Raw genomic sequence first — 15,482 nt, 5'->3', positions numbered from 1 at the left:
ATGGCACCCTTGAGTTTAAGATAGAGAGGCACTAGTGCTTCTGTAACCAAGAAGGTTAAGGTGGTTGCATAGGGATAGATTCAAGTTCTGTACAACAAATTGCAAATTTTTGTCCCAGCTCCTGATTATGTGAGAGCAGTGAACTTTGCTTACTTAAACATGCAGTTTAGGAAACTGAGAGCTCAAGGATCAGGTTCTCTTTCCTGAATCTGACATCTGAATCTGCTAAATCTCTATGCACAGCCCTAAATCCAATGGATGATGAAGCACTTAGCCAACTATCCTGTACCCATCTCCATGAGTTTCCCTCCAGTGAACACTGCTCAAGCAAGCCTAGTGCATTTGATTTGTGGCCATTTTCTTTTGTTTGCATGAAAGTTCAAAACTCATAAGGAAAAACAGATACTACCCACTGGACCTCACAAACACTGCAATATGCCTTTGCTGGTGATAAAAGAATTGGATGAATAATGTTTAACTTTACAAAAATATTAGGTGATGGGTGAACCAAATAATGTTTTAACCATATCCACTTATGCATAAATCCTATAAATATTAGTCAGTAATGCCTCAAGCCCAGGTTTTGTCTCCCACGTGTAGTTAAATTGTAATGAATCGAGTAATCTGAAAGTCTGGAATCAAATTTTGCCCTAAACACTGGATCTAGACTCTCTTTATGTTAGCCACCTGCCAGAAAATATTGCTTCTATGACACAAACACTAAAGCTAATCCATTGGTCATCTCCGCATCATTGCTCACTGCTTTGCTGTTACTAGACCACAAAATGTGCAAATTCCTATTCAAGCAGAGGTCTCCTGATAGAAGGATGAGTTTTACTTTGCAATTTACTTTTGTATACTTCCTCACTTCCCACGTTTTCTCAACTTCTAAACTTCTGTGATCCTATATCCTGATGGCTCCTTAGAGTGTTTCTTATGAAATAGTATCTCTATTCTCTCTGTCTCTATCTCTATGCCTGTCTGTCTGCCTGTCTCTGTCTGTCTCTCTGGTGACTTATTTGACTCCTGATCTCATCACAGACTTGAATTTGAACCTTCTGCTATATGACCACAGTCTGTTCTTATTTCTAATTCTAGTTTCCTCCTTGATCACTGTCTTCTAGTCACATTTCTTTTGTAACCACTAACCTTCACTCACTTCTTTATCTTGGCTCCAAGTATCATACTTCCTCTGGCCAGTATACTGTAGTCTGTATGCCATAAATGATAGTGAGATTAAAAGTAAATATGTATATATATATATATATATATATATATATATATATATATATATATAAAGCAGCAATGAAACAGAAAACTTATACAAAGGCATCCTGAAGATACAGTGTACATGAAGAACAAATGAGGTTAATATAAAATCCCTTGAAAAATTCAGTGACAGATGAAATAATTCAAACTTTTAATGCATCTCAGAAGAGAATGTAAAATTATAATTGACTACTGAGTGTAAAGATGAACAATACTTAACATGAAGATACATGTTTCTGAAGAGGATAAATGGTAGAAATTAATTCTTTTCTTCAAATCATTAACTTCAACTTAAAAAAATAAAGAAAAAGGCAACAATCCAAAACCAGGCAAACACGAAATCAAAAACAAGTCTGAAAAATGAACTCCTACTTCTCTCATAAAAATAGAGGATATGTACATTTTAAATCATTAATTTTATCACACCTCTTCCTTTCTTAGCATATAAATAAATAAAGTTACTATGCACATTCATGTATAAATTCATGTATAAATTCATGTATAAATCTTTGTGTGGACATATGTTCAATATTTAGGAGAGGTGTGGGAAGATCATATAGTAGGTATAGCTTCAATTTCTAAGAAACTGTCGTACAGTTTTTCAAGGTTGTTGTTCCATTTTACATTCCCACCAACAGTGTATGACAGTTGTAATTTCTCCACATCCTCATCAACGATCAATCTTTTTAATTTTAGACATTGTAATAGGTATGTAGTGGTATCTCCCTATGGTTTTAATTTGCATTTTTCTTTAATTAATAATGTTAAGCCACTTTCAAATACTTATTTGACACATGAATATTTCTAGGATAATGCATCTCCTGAAATATCTTGCCCCCATTTTTTTGATTATTAGTTTTCATAGTGAGTTTTTAAATTTAAAAATATCATATATATATGTATATATATATGTACATATGTGTGTATGTATATATATATAAATCTTTTGCAAGCCAAACTTGTAAAACAAATTATGCAACAATTCCTTATAGGGGTCTATGAAGGAGTAAGGGAGTAGCATATGTAATGCATTTTTCACACAGCCTGTCACATACTAACCCATCAGTAAATAGTTAGTTTTTAGTTATTTTTGCTACTGTTGCAAGTAAACACAAACTCTGAATGTCACTACTGTGTTGTAGAAAAGTAAGCAATTGGTGTAAGTTTTCTATGCTCTGTCATGAGAATATGGTAGTAATTCTAAAAGAAATAGTAGAATTGGGACACAGAGCCTACTTGAAATTAAAGATATAGAACAATATTTTAGGGATTTTAAACTGATTGTACACTTGTCTTTTCCTCCAGATTACATAAAATTATGATTGAAAATTAAGGAGCATTAAGAGCAATCAACATTTCTGAGTTTTACCTAGGAAGAAAATGAGGCAGAGAATTGGGTGGATGGTGAAATGGGAGCTTTATTACTCCACTACATTTGATTATAAAATGAGTAAATAAAAGTGGAAATCACACTTTCATATTATCTTTAATTTAGAAAGAGTTATTTTAAAATAATTTGGTATGGTATAAAGACTGGCTATTCATTGATGGAGTTATTTGGCTATATCTACTTAGAGCACTTGACATTTTAAATAAACTCAAATTGATACATTTGGTAAGAACATTCTGCTGTACCAACAGTAAATCTAACTTACACAATTTTAATTCAAGTGAGATAGAAGACCTAAACTAACTTTCATCAAAAATATCATTAAGTTAAATTATAGAAGAAGGGGTGAAGTACAAAAACGGAGAGCAGCCTCTTGATCATCTGTATGTCTTCTTTGGAAAACTGTCTATTCAGACCATTTGCCCATTTTTTTATTGGTTGTTTGTTTTCTTGATATTGAGTTATATGAACTGTTTATAATTAACCCCTTATCAGATATATGATTTGTAAATCTTTTCTCTCATTTGGTAGGTTTTCTTTTCTTTTCTTTTTTTTTTTTTTTTTTTTTTTTGCAGTACGCGGGCCTAGCTTCTCCGCGGCATGTGGGATCTTCCCGGGACGGGGCACAAACCCGTGTCCCCTGCGTCAGCAGGCGGACTCTCAATGACTGCGCCACCAGGGAAGCCCTTTCTTTTGGTTTTGTTAATGGTTTCCTTTGCTATGCAGAAGCTTTTTGGTTTGATGTCGTCCCATTTGTTTAATTTTGCTTTTGTTTCCCTTGGCTGAGGAGACATATCCAAAAAGATATTGCTAAGACTGATGTCAAGGAATATATGGCCTTGTTTTCTTCTAGGGATTTTATGGTTTCAGCTCCTACATTCAAGTCTTTAATCCATTTTAAGTTGATTTTTGTACATGGTATAAAAGAGTGGTCTAGTTTCATTCTTTTGCACGTGGCTGTCCAGTTTTCCCAAAACCATTTATTGAAAAGACTATTCTTTCTCCATTGTATATACTTTGTTCCTTTGTTGTAATTAATTATCCATATATGTGTGGGTTTATTTCTGGAGTCTCAATTCTGTTCCATTGATCTGTGTGTCTGTTTTTTCTGCCAATATCATGTTGCTTGGATTACTGTAGCCTTGTAGTATAATTTGAAATCAGGGAATGTGATGCCTCCTGCTTTGTTATTTTTCCTCAGGATTGCTTTGGCTATTTGAAGTCTTCTGTGGTTCCAGAAACATTTTAGGATTTTTGGTTCTATTTCTGTGAAAAATGTCATTGGGATTTTGATAGGAATTGCGTTGAATCTGTAGATTGCTGTAGGTAATATGGACATTTTAACAATGTTAATCTTCCAATCCATGAGTATGAAATATCTTTCTATTTTTTTGTGTCTTCATAGTTTCTTTCAAAAATGTCTTAGAGTTTTCAATGTACAGGTTTCAATGTCTTTCATCTCCTCCTTTAAATTTATTCCTAGGTATTATGTTCTTTTTTTTGCTATTGTAAATAGGATTGTTTTCTTAACTTCTCTTTCTGCTAGTTCATTGTTAGTGTACAGAGGTGCAACAGATTTTTGTATACTGATTTTTTACCCTGGAACTTTACTTGTTTATAATTTCTAATAATTTTTATTATTTCTAGTATTATTTCTAATAGTTTTTTAGTGGAGTCTTTAGGATTTTGTACGTATAAAATCATGTCATTCACAAATAGTGACAGTTTTTCTTCCAATTTGGATGCTTTTTCTTTTTCTCAACTAATTGCTTATGGCTAAGATTTCCAATACTATGTTGAATAAGAGTAGCAAGAGTGGGCATCCTTGTCTTGTTCCTGATCTTAGAGGGATAATTTTCAGTTTTTCACCATTGAGTACAATGTTAGCTGTGGATTTGTCATATTTGGCCTTTATTGTCTTGAGGTATAGTCCTTCTACACTGATTTTATTAAGAATTTTTATCATAAATGAGTGTTAAATCTTGTCTAATGTTTTTTCTGCACCTATTGAGACAATCATATAAATTTTATCTTTCATTTTGTTAATGTGGTGTATTACATTGATTGATTTGTGGATGTTGAATCATTCTTGCATCCCTGGAATAAATCCCACTTGATCATGGTGTATGATCCTTTTAATATATTGTTGTATTAGGTTTGCTAATATTTTCTTGAGGATTTTGCATCCATATTCATCAGAGATATTGGCCTATACTGTTCTTCTTTTGTGTTGTCCTTATCTGGTTTTGGTATCAGGATGATCTTGACCTTGTAAAATGAGTTAGAAAGCATTCTGTCCTTTTCAATTTTTCAGAATAATTTGAGAAGGATAGGTGTTAATTCTTTGAATATTTGGTAGAATTTACCTTTGAAGTCATCCTGTCCTGGAATTTTGTTTTTTGGGAGGTTTTGATTGCTGTTTCAATCCTTTATTAGTGACTGATCTATTCATATTTTCTATTTCTTCATGATTCAGTCTTGGATGATTCTAAGAATTTATCCATTTCCTCTAGGTTGTCCAATTTATTGACTTATAACTGTTCATAGAATTCTGTTTTAATCCTTTGTACTTCTGTGGTATCCACTGTAATTTCTCCTCTTTCATTTCTGATTTTATTTATCTGAGCCCTCTCTCTTTTTTTCTTAGTGAGTCTAGCTAAAGATTTGTCAATTTTGTTTATCTTTTCAAAAAAACCAGCTCTTAGTTTCATTGATTTTTCTATTGTTTTAGTCTCTATTTCATTTATTTCCACTCTGATCTTTATTATTTACCTTTTGACTACTGACCTGGGCTTTGTTTGTTCTTCTTTTCCTAGTTCCTTTAAGTGTAAGGTTAAATTATTCATTGAGTTTTTTGTCCGTTCTTTTGTATTGCTATAAACTTCCCTCTTAATACCCTTTTGCTGCATCCCATAGATTTTGGTATGTTGTATTTCAATTTTTATTTGTCTTCAGGCATTTAAAACATTTCCCTAATTTCTCTGTTGATACAATACTTGTTAAGTAATATGTGTTTACTCTCCATATATTTGTGATTTTTCCAGCTTTCTTCTTGTAACTGATCTGTAGTTTCATACAATTGTGGTTGGAAAATGCTTGCTATGATTTCAGTCTTCTTAAGTTTATTGAGACTTGTGTCCCAATATATGATCTACCCTTGAGAATATTCCATATGCATTTGAGAAAAATGTGCATTCTACTGCATTTGGATGGAACGTCCTATATAAATCTATTAAGTCCATCTGGTCTAATGTTTCATTTAAGGCTGCGATGTTAAAATCCCCTACTATTATTGTGTTGTTTTCAATGTCTCCATTTAGGTCTGTTAATAATCACCTTAAATATTTTGGTGTTCACATGTAGGTGCACATACATTAAAAACAATTATGTTTTCTTGATGAATTGTCCCCCTTATCATCATATGATGATCATTTTTGTATCTTGTTACCTTTCTTTGGCTTAAGTCTATTTTGTCTGATGTGAGTAAGGCTAACACTTACTTTCTTTCGGCTATCATTTTCTTGGGGTATCATCTTCCATCCTTTCACTTTGAGCTTATGTTTGTCTTGAGATGAGTCTCCTGAAGGCAGCATATTTAGGTCTCTCTTTTTTTTTAATCCATCCATCCTCTCATTGTCTTTTGATTGGTGAATTTGATCCATTTATATTTAGGGTCATTATTGATAAATGAGGACTTAGTACTGCTATCTTATCTTTTGTTTACTGGTTGCTCTAGATCTCCACAGTTTCTTTTTCTTTGTGCTTCTGTCTGCAATTTTAATTTGGTGGTTTTATATGATGCTTTTCTCAGTTCTTTTTTTTAATGTTATTTTGTTACTACTTTAGATTTTGTGTGTGTGTGGTTACCACGAAGTTTGCATAAAACGTCTCAGAGATAAAAGTCCTTTTTTTTCTGCTGATAGCATCTTATTAATTTGCCTATACAAGTTCCATCATTTTACTCTTCCCTTTTTATGTTTTGTTGTCTCAAATTATCCCTTTTTATGTTCTGAGTTTGTTACCAAATTGAAATAGTTATAGCTTTTTTTACTGCTGTTTTTTCCTTTAATCTTTAACTATAATGAAATGTTTAACAACATATTCTGATATAGAGTTACAATTTTCTGATTCTATCTTTTTATCACCTTACTCAAAGTTTTATGAACTTTTTTTCTTTTTGTTTCAGGTAAAAGAGTTTCTTTCAACATTTCTGGTAAGGCAGGTCTAGTGGTGATGAACTCCCTCAGCTTTTGTTTGTCTGGGAAACCTTTTATTTTTCCTTTATATCTGGATGATAACTTTGCTGGATAGGGTATTCTTGGCTAACAGTTTTTATCTTTCAGTATTTTGAGAATGTCATTCCATTCTCTCCTGGCCTGTAGAGTTTGCTCAGAAATCTGCTGATAGCCTAATGGGGGTTCCTTTGTATGTTGCCTTCTTTTTAACTCAGCTGCCTTTAAAATTCTCTTTTTCATTGAATTTTGACAATTTTATTATAATGTGTCTTAGAGAAGGTCCTTTTGCATTGAGGTAATTAGGTGTTCTGTTACCTTCATGAACTTTTATCCAAGTTCCTAGATAAAAGTTTGGGAAGTTCTCATCTATTGTTTCTTTAAATACTCTCTCTGCTCCCTTCTTTCTCTCCTCTCCTTCTGTTATACCCATTGTCATTATGTTGCTTTTCTAATGGAGTCAGACAGTTCTTGTAGAATAATTTTATTTTTTTAATATGTTACTTCTTCTCATCTTCTACCTGTATCATGTCTAGATTTCTATCTTTGAGCTTGCTAATTCTCTCTCCCTTATGGTCTTCTCTATTCCCACTGCTTTCTAAATGCATTCTTTATTTCACTTATTGAGTTCTTCAGCCCTAGAATTTCTGATTGGTTCTTTTTTAGAGTTTCAATATCTTTGGTAAAGTATTACTTCTGTTCATTAATTTTAATCCTGAGCTAATTGAACTGCCTTTCTGAGTTTTCTCATAGCTCTTTGAGTTTCTTTGTGACAGATATTTTAAATTCTCTGTCAGTTAGATCACAATATTCTATGAGTTTAAATTTGGTTTCTTGAGAATTGTTATTTTCTTTTTGTGATACTGTGCTAATGTAATTTTTCATGGTGCTTGATGAGCTGTCCCTCTGCCAATGCATATGAAGTAGTGAACACCTTTCCTTACTAAAGCTTTTTTTACTTGATTCTAACAATTCAACAGGTTAGTAATTGAGGCCTTTCTTTTGTTTTTCAGTAGGTGGTGCTATAGCATAAGTTTCTTATTTCTCTTACCTGAGCGATTTCTGGCTATATTTTAGAATCAACATTTTTCATCCTCCACCGCCACCCAGAAATGTCACCCAGTGCCCTCATTGCTTGTGCCTCCAAGGTTGCTGGTGCCTTGCTGCTGCTGGTGTCAATGCTGTCCCTGATGTCAGTGCATGGGATGCTGGGATGGCAAGCAACTCCACCACATGTGGATTTGCCTGGGTTGTGGGCTCCACTGCCTTGGGTGGGTGAGGAGGAGGCTGGAGGAGGCTTGCAGGGAGTTAGGTGTCACAGGCACATCTGCCACACCTGGCGTCAGGTTTACAGTGCCACCACTGCAGGGGGGGAAGTTGGAGTGGTGGGTGCCTCTGCAGGGAGGGGGATGGGGTTGCAGGTCCCACTGCCACTGCTGCCCATTTCTCTGTGGTCATCAGCACCACTGTGGCCAGGAGGCTGGAGTCATTTGTGCCACCTCCCCTGATGCTGCTGGGGTTTCTAGGGTTGTGGGCTCAGCTGCCATGGCTGGGGGTCCAGGATTGCATGCACTGCCTATGTTGTACCCCAGTTCCACCTCTTCTATGTGTTCCAGTCCACCCACCTTTAGGTGAACAGATGTGTGGAACTCTCCTGCATCCTGGTGTATTGAATAGAGGAATTTTTGTTGAGTTATAAAAGTTTTACTGGTTATAGATTGAAGGAGAGAGACAAAGGGAGTGTCTCATGCCACTATGATGTTGAACAGAATTCTGTTACTTTAATTTTCATTTCACCCATCACCCTTTTTCAATAGGTTTTTGACATGTTTAATTTCCACATAAAAGGGTCATAATACTTTTATTTCAATTATTAATATCTTTATTAAATTAAATTGTTATTTCCCCATAAACTTGAAATTTGTTTATATGGGAAGCTGAATACATCAGCTCCATTTCAACTAATTTTTTAAGCTCTTAAAAATTACAGAAGTGGCGTGAGGCACTGACTCTGCTTTGAGCATGTTAAAATTCAGTATATAGCTCAGTGGAAAGAAACAGGAAGCTAGAATATGAAATTATATTGGCTGAAAAAATTAAACATTAGCTCTTCTGGCAGAATTTAAGCATTATTATGACATGTTTTCTAACACAGTAAGCATTTCACTAGAAAGAAGGATATAATCTAGAAAAAAAAAAAAAAGAAGAAGAACTGAGGAGAAAATAGTCCAGGTAGTGTATTCCCGGAAATATTTTTTTTTATGTAGAATTGTGTTTTGCCCACGGCAGTGAAAGCACAGAGTCCTAACCACTGGACCACCAGGGAATTCCCATCTAGAAGTGTTGTTACTCAGTACAGAGTCTCAGTCAGTGACTATAATGCAGGACAAATCTAATCACTATAAGATAGGTGTTCAGTCAAATGGGGTTCAAGGGTATCTTACAGTTGCAAAAGAAAATGGAGTCTTAGACAAGAAAAGAGAAACAGAATTCCAATTTTATGGGTGTATAACACAATCCATAAGAAGTTGGAAATGATAACCTCTTTCTTCCACAAATTAAACTAATTTAGATAATTGTGATTTCCATAAATGAATTAAAGAACCATTATTTTAATGAAGATCTATTACTTCTAGTAAAATACATAATTCTTAAATAGTCTGCATGAGTGTTATTATTAGACTAAATTTATCAAATTAAGTGACTTTTCCTGAGTGAAGTACAATAAAGATTAGTGATACTGTGTCTTCAAGAGTGACTTTATTTAACTAGTTTCTCAGATAATTTCTCTATGAGAACAAAATTCCCAGGTATACTGAGTCTAACTCACCCAACAACATCTTATATTCAATTGGAATTACTTGATAATTCACTACTTTATCCTGTTACTTACAATTAAATTATGTGAGATTTTACTTGTATCTTATTCTTAACAAAGGCAAGTTAGAATAATATAATTGTTATTTCCTGAACCTCACACTCCGAATAAAGTGATATCTCTTAATCATTAAGATTCTAATAATCCGTGTACATTTATCTTCAAACTGGTTTGGAATAGGTAGACATTTAATTATTGAGGTAACAGACAATTGAACTGTTGATTTTATCACAAAATTTGTTGTATTCTTAAAAAGTTTATATAATATAGAATTGAGTGTACACCATTGTGTAAAACACACATATCAATGTCCTCATTCACTAGAAATACTTTGTTATGTTATATTTTTAAGGGATATTGAACATAGCTTTGGATGAAGGTACATTTTCCCCAATATTAGGAGAATATTGGCTCAAATCTTACCTACATGACAAAAACTATATCTGTAGCTGTTGTATTTCAATATTCCTCAAAATAAATTCAGAAATCACTGACTTAAACATTTTTTCAGAGGTTCATCAAAATTTAAGTTTCTCTCCACAGAGCTTCTGGAAAAAATAATTGTGTTTTGGATGTTATTTTTTTATTTGGGTCTTATACTTGATTACTTCTGGTAGAGAAATCATATAAAATAAAATGCACCTTACTGCTTTCTGTGCCTGTACTTAAAATCCTTAGGGTTTATTATAAAGCACAAGAGCACAACCACATTTACACAAACCACAAATGCCTTAAGTCATTGATTCATTGAACAGGAACATGTATCCAAACTCCTGACTAAGCCAAACAGGAAATAAGGCAGGGGAGAGTATCTCCTGGCCAAACAGTAAAAGGTTCATGCATCACAATTATTTTTACAAAGAAAGAAAAGAAGAAGAAACTCAATTTCTGAAAAGTGAACACATTCATTCATTCTTTGAGTGAAAAAAAATAAAAGTTTTATTTCCATATATTATGGAATTTTAATATCTTTTCAACTGACAGTTTAGATAAATGTAAATTAGGGAACAGAAAATATTAAGAAAATCTTAACTCAGTACGTTGCTGTAGAAAAGGAAAGTTTTCTCTGCTTTGGCTGAAAGTACTATGAAGTCTTTGAGCCATTGAACTTCCATGATTGTAATGGTAACCTTAGAATAATATCTTTATCTGTAACAGAGGGATAATAACATTTGTTTCATGGAGTAAGTGAGATTAAAGTGTTACATACAAAATTATCCATGGCATAGCTAAAGTTATATTGTTGTTGTTTTGGTTATAATTATTATAAAGCTACTGTTTTGATATGTTACACACATTTACAACACTAAAAGCAGAGTCTCTTATTTAGGGTGCTTTAAATATGTTTTCAGATGACTATTCTCTCTGGTGCTCTGCAGACCCCATGATAAAACAATTAAGACTCTAAATAAAGGGATATAGTTTCACAAAAGTCAGAAAGTGCTGCTTGCTACAAAATAGGCAGTGGGATCTGCTATCTTGACTGAGTTAGTGATAGTAATAGAATTGAAGCAGCATACATAAATTGTGTTGGCCAAAAAGTTCATTCGGAGCTTTCTGTAACATCTTATGGAAAAACCTGCAAGAATTTTTTGGCCAATCCAATATTAATTAAACTCCTGGCCTTTGAAAACAGGCTGGTTGACATTGCTGTTACTCATAATATGAATGACCTTGGACATACATGCCATCAAACCCACTGAAGCCATCATTTCCTTATCTACATAGATTACATCTCACAAAGGGAACTTTTGTGTGTATAAACTACATATCACAGTCCTTGTCACTTATTAAACTAGCATGCAATCTTTAAAAAGGAGTAGTGTCTACTATTATTTGAAGGAAGAGAGACTACCTAATAAATGAATACTTCAAAAGTACTTATGATGCCTAACATTTCTATTCCTTAAAACTTTGAATTTTCCATTAAAAAATACCAGGGCAGTGGAGTACATGGGATAGATTTTAATGGTTGCTATTTATCTCACATGTTCTGGTCCTTAGATCCAGAAGTTTCAGTTCCAGGTCAGTATTTTCTGGTTGGCAGGCCAGAGGAAAAAGGACATGAAGTAGAAATTGTGTAAATAAGTTTAAATAGTTCTAAAAACTACACACACTAGGACTTTGTCTCAGAGTCCCATAGGCAATATATAAGCCACTGCGACTTTGTCTCGAAGTCCCATAGGCAATATATAAGTCACTTCAATATAGGCAAATTATTGGATTTGCCCAATCAATTTTTTTTTGTGAGTAATAGGAAAATATCAAAGTAACCACAATAAAACCTAGAGATCCTTATATCTACTAAAGAAGACAGAAACTCAGTTTTAGATGTAACATGATTATTATGTTAACCAAAATTATGTAGACATTTACTTTGAATGATCTGTGACATACAAGTATGGTTGGAATGTGTGCTCATTTGTGTTCTTTAGCTATTAATCCTTAGTATCTTGCAATGAGTTAGTCTATTACATCTAGTCTATTACATCTCTTTATAATACAAATAGAAATGAGATTACATGTGAATGATACAACATAAATAGGTTATGAATTGGAGCTGGCATAATAAGATAGAGCCTATGAAGTAATTATTAATTAGAGGGCAAATCCAGATGAGACACCATATTGTGGAGTGATAGCATTGCACAAAACTATGCAAATCCTCTGGGACATTGAGAAGGCAATGTTGTATATAAAAAACTATATTGAACTTGGATTTAGAATTCCCAGTTGCATATCTTTTTGTGTCATTTTTTGGACATTGGGCCAAATCATATAACTAGAGAATATAAAGTTTGATTGTCTAATCTTGACTGAACCAAAACTTTAACAAACTTGATGCTTTCTCTGCTGGTGAATTCTTATATTTTTCCATTAAATTTAATAGTTTATAAGATTATGAAGTATATTTTCTCTTCTACTAGATGACTCTACTCCTTTCCATGAATAATGCTTCCAATGGATGGTTTGGTTGATACTATCTTTAGAAAGAGTCTTATATTTGTTTGAATTTGAGGCACTTTTACTAAGTACCTAAGATGTCTTCTTAATTACAGAATTAATTATTTGTATCATAAGTAATTCATTTCATGAAGTACTATGAGTTATAAAATTTTCCAGTGGGTATAAAATGATCATACAGCTTATACAGTTACAAATGATTCTCTTATACATTAATTTATAAGGATATCAAGATAATCACTGGCTTGGTTATTAAGTTTTAATTGATATAATAATCACATAACTACCCTCGGACACTACCTGTCATATTGCACACCTCTGTGATTTCCTCAGCCTTCTTCATCAGCCTAGAAGACCCTTCATTTATTTCCTACCATACAGACACATAATCAATTTTCAAGATTCATTTTAGGTATATGCCTCTATTTAACATTTTTTCTGAATCCCTCTGGGAGAATTAGCTGATATTTCCTTTGGGATTACACCATAATCTCTGCTTACTTCTCTTGCCATTGTTATCATATATTTCACTATTATTGACATACATGTTTGTTTCTCATTTGCAGACTTATTAATTTCCTGAAGTCAGGTTTTGATTTTATTCTGTATATCCCCAGGCTTAGTATTTACTTTATGGAATATAGAAGGTATTCTGCAATTGTTTGATGAATAATCAATTCTTTCTACCTATGTTATTGTGAAAAGTATTGGGTACAATATTGGAAATAGAGAATTTTTCAAGATAAATTTCAATACTTGACCAGACCTCTGGTGTATATAACATTTTTTGAATGTTTCATTCCTAACAATATTAATTTGTGCCCCTTCTTTTCTAATGGTGTCTATTTCTTATTTGTTAGTTGTTCTGTGTGTAGAATGAGAGAAATTCTTTCTTGCAGTGGAATGAAGGCAGCAGTGCCTGAGGTGTCTGTGGTAGTAAGGAAATATCTTTTTTTAAAAAAAAAAAAAACTGGTTCATTGCAGCTCTATTTACAATAGCCCGGAGATGGAAACAACCTAAGTGCCCATCATCAGATGAATGGATAAAGAAGATGTGGCACATATATACAATGGAATATTACTCAGCCATAAAAAGAAACGAAATTGAGCTATTTGTAATGAGGTGGATAGACCTCGAGTCTGTCATACACAGTGAAGTAAGTCAGAAAGAAAAAGACAAATACCGTATGCTAACACATATATATGGAATTTAAGAAAAAAAAATGTCATGAAGAACCTAGGGGTAAGGCAGGAATAAAGACGCAGACCTCCTAGAGAACGGACTTGAGGTTATGGGGAGGGCGAAGGGTGAGCAGTGACGGGGCGAGAGAGAGTCATGGACATATACACACTAACAAACATAGTAAGATAGATAGCTAGTGGGAAGCAGCCGCATGGCACAGGGATATTGGCTCGGTGCTTTGTGACAGCCTGGAGGGGTGGGATAGGGAGGGTGGGAGGGAGGGAGACGCAAGAGGGAAGAGATATGGGAACATATGTATATGTATAACTGATTCACTTTGTTATAAAGCAGAAGCTAACACACCATTGTAAAGCAATTATACCCCAATAAAGATGTTAAAAAAAAAAAACTGAATTGTAATGAATTGTGAGGTTGGATAAGGAAGCAGGGAAAATTAATTTTTTGAAAACATTAAAGTAATTTAATTTACTTTAAAATGCAGATTTATCATCAAATTCTGCATACTTTTATGTAAAAGTTATAATTAAAATATTTACCAACTACTATAAGACTGTAACATATTAATCAATTTATTAATATAAATACTATTAATTTATTCCTATCTTATATATGATAAAATATCTTAGCAAATAATCCAAGCTGTAGTATAGATCACTGATCAAAACATTACTGCAATTTCCAAACCATATTCTGAATTTTAGAAACAGTCAGTGTCGTTAGCTGAAAGAGACCTCCTGTTTGAGCCATGACGTGAAAAAAAAATTACAACATCAAAAATTTTAAACAAATTTTACGTTAATTAACGTTATTAATACACTGGCATTGGGAACTTCATTTTTTTTTTTCTTTTTTTTGCGGTATGCTGGCCTCTCACTGCTGTGGCCTCTCCCGTTGCAGAGCACATGCTCCGGACGCACAGCCTCAGCGGCCATGGCTCACGGGCCCAGCAGCTCAGAGGCATGTGGGATCCTCCCGGAACGGGGCACGAACCCGTGTCCCCTGCATCAGCAGGTGGACTCTCAACCACTGCACCACCAGGGAAGCCCAGGAACTTCATTTTAGCTGGAGTGAAGCTGAGTGTCAGAACTTCCCACATGGCTTGAACCCAAAGCTTAGGTTTCAGCCTGAAAAAAAAACGCTGACACCAATGCTACACACATTGCCGCCCTAGCCAATTGCTGGGCTGCTTTAGAGTAGCAGATAGTGTCATTGTCACTACTGTCTACCCAGGAGCTCCTGGGAGTTGCCAGTACTTAACCTTGGATCTTATTAGTTAATTTTTGGTCTTAGTAAATTATATTTATTTTTCGGAATGGAGGTGTTTAAATAACTTAGCAAGTCAATCTGTAAACTCTATTCTTAAAAATTGCTGTTTTCAGGGGCAGTTTTCCTGTGGTAAGCCCAAGAAGAAATACCATCTATTAAACATGGAAGTTGAATCAACTTATTAAGTATTAGTACTAGATTTTTAATTTTTTTTTATTTTTTGGCTGCACTGCACTGCTTGTGGGATCTTACTTCCCTAACCAGGAATGGAACCTGTGC

The sequence above is a fragment of the Leucopleurus acutus genome (genome assembly GCF_964270905.1).
Source record: "Leucopleurus acutus genome assembly, chromosome: 17".
Classification (NCBI taxonomy): domain Eukaryota; kingdom Metazoa; phylum Chordata; class Mammalia; order Artiodactyla; family Delphinidae; genus Leucopleurus; species Leucopleurus acutus.
The sequence above is the reverse complement of the archived record's forward strand: the minus strand, read 5'-3'. Positions refer to the sequence as shown.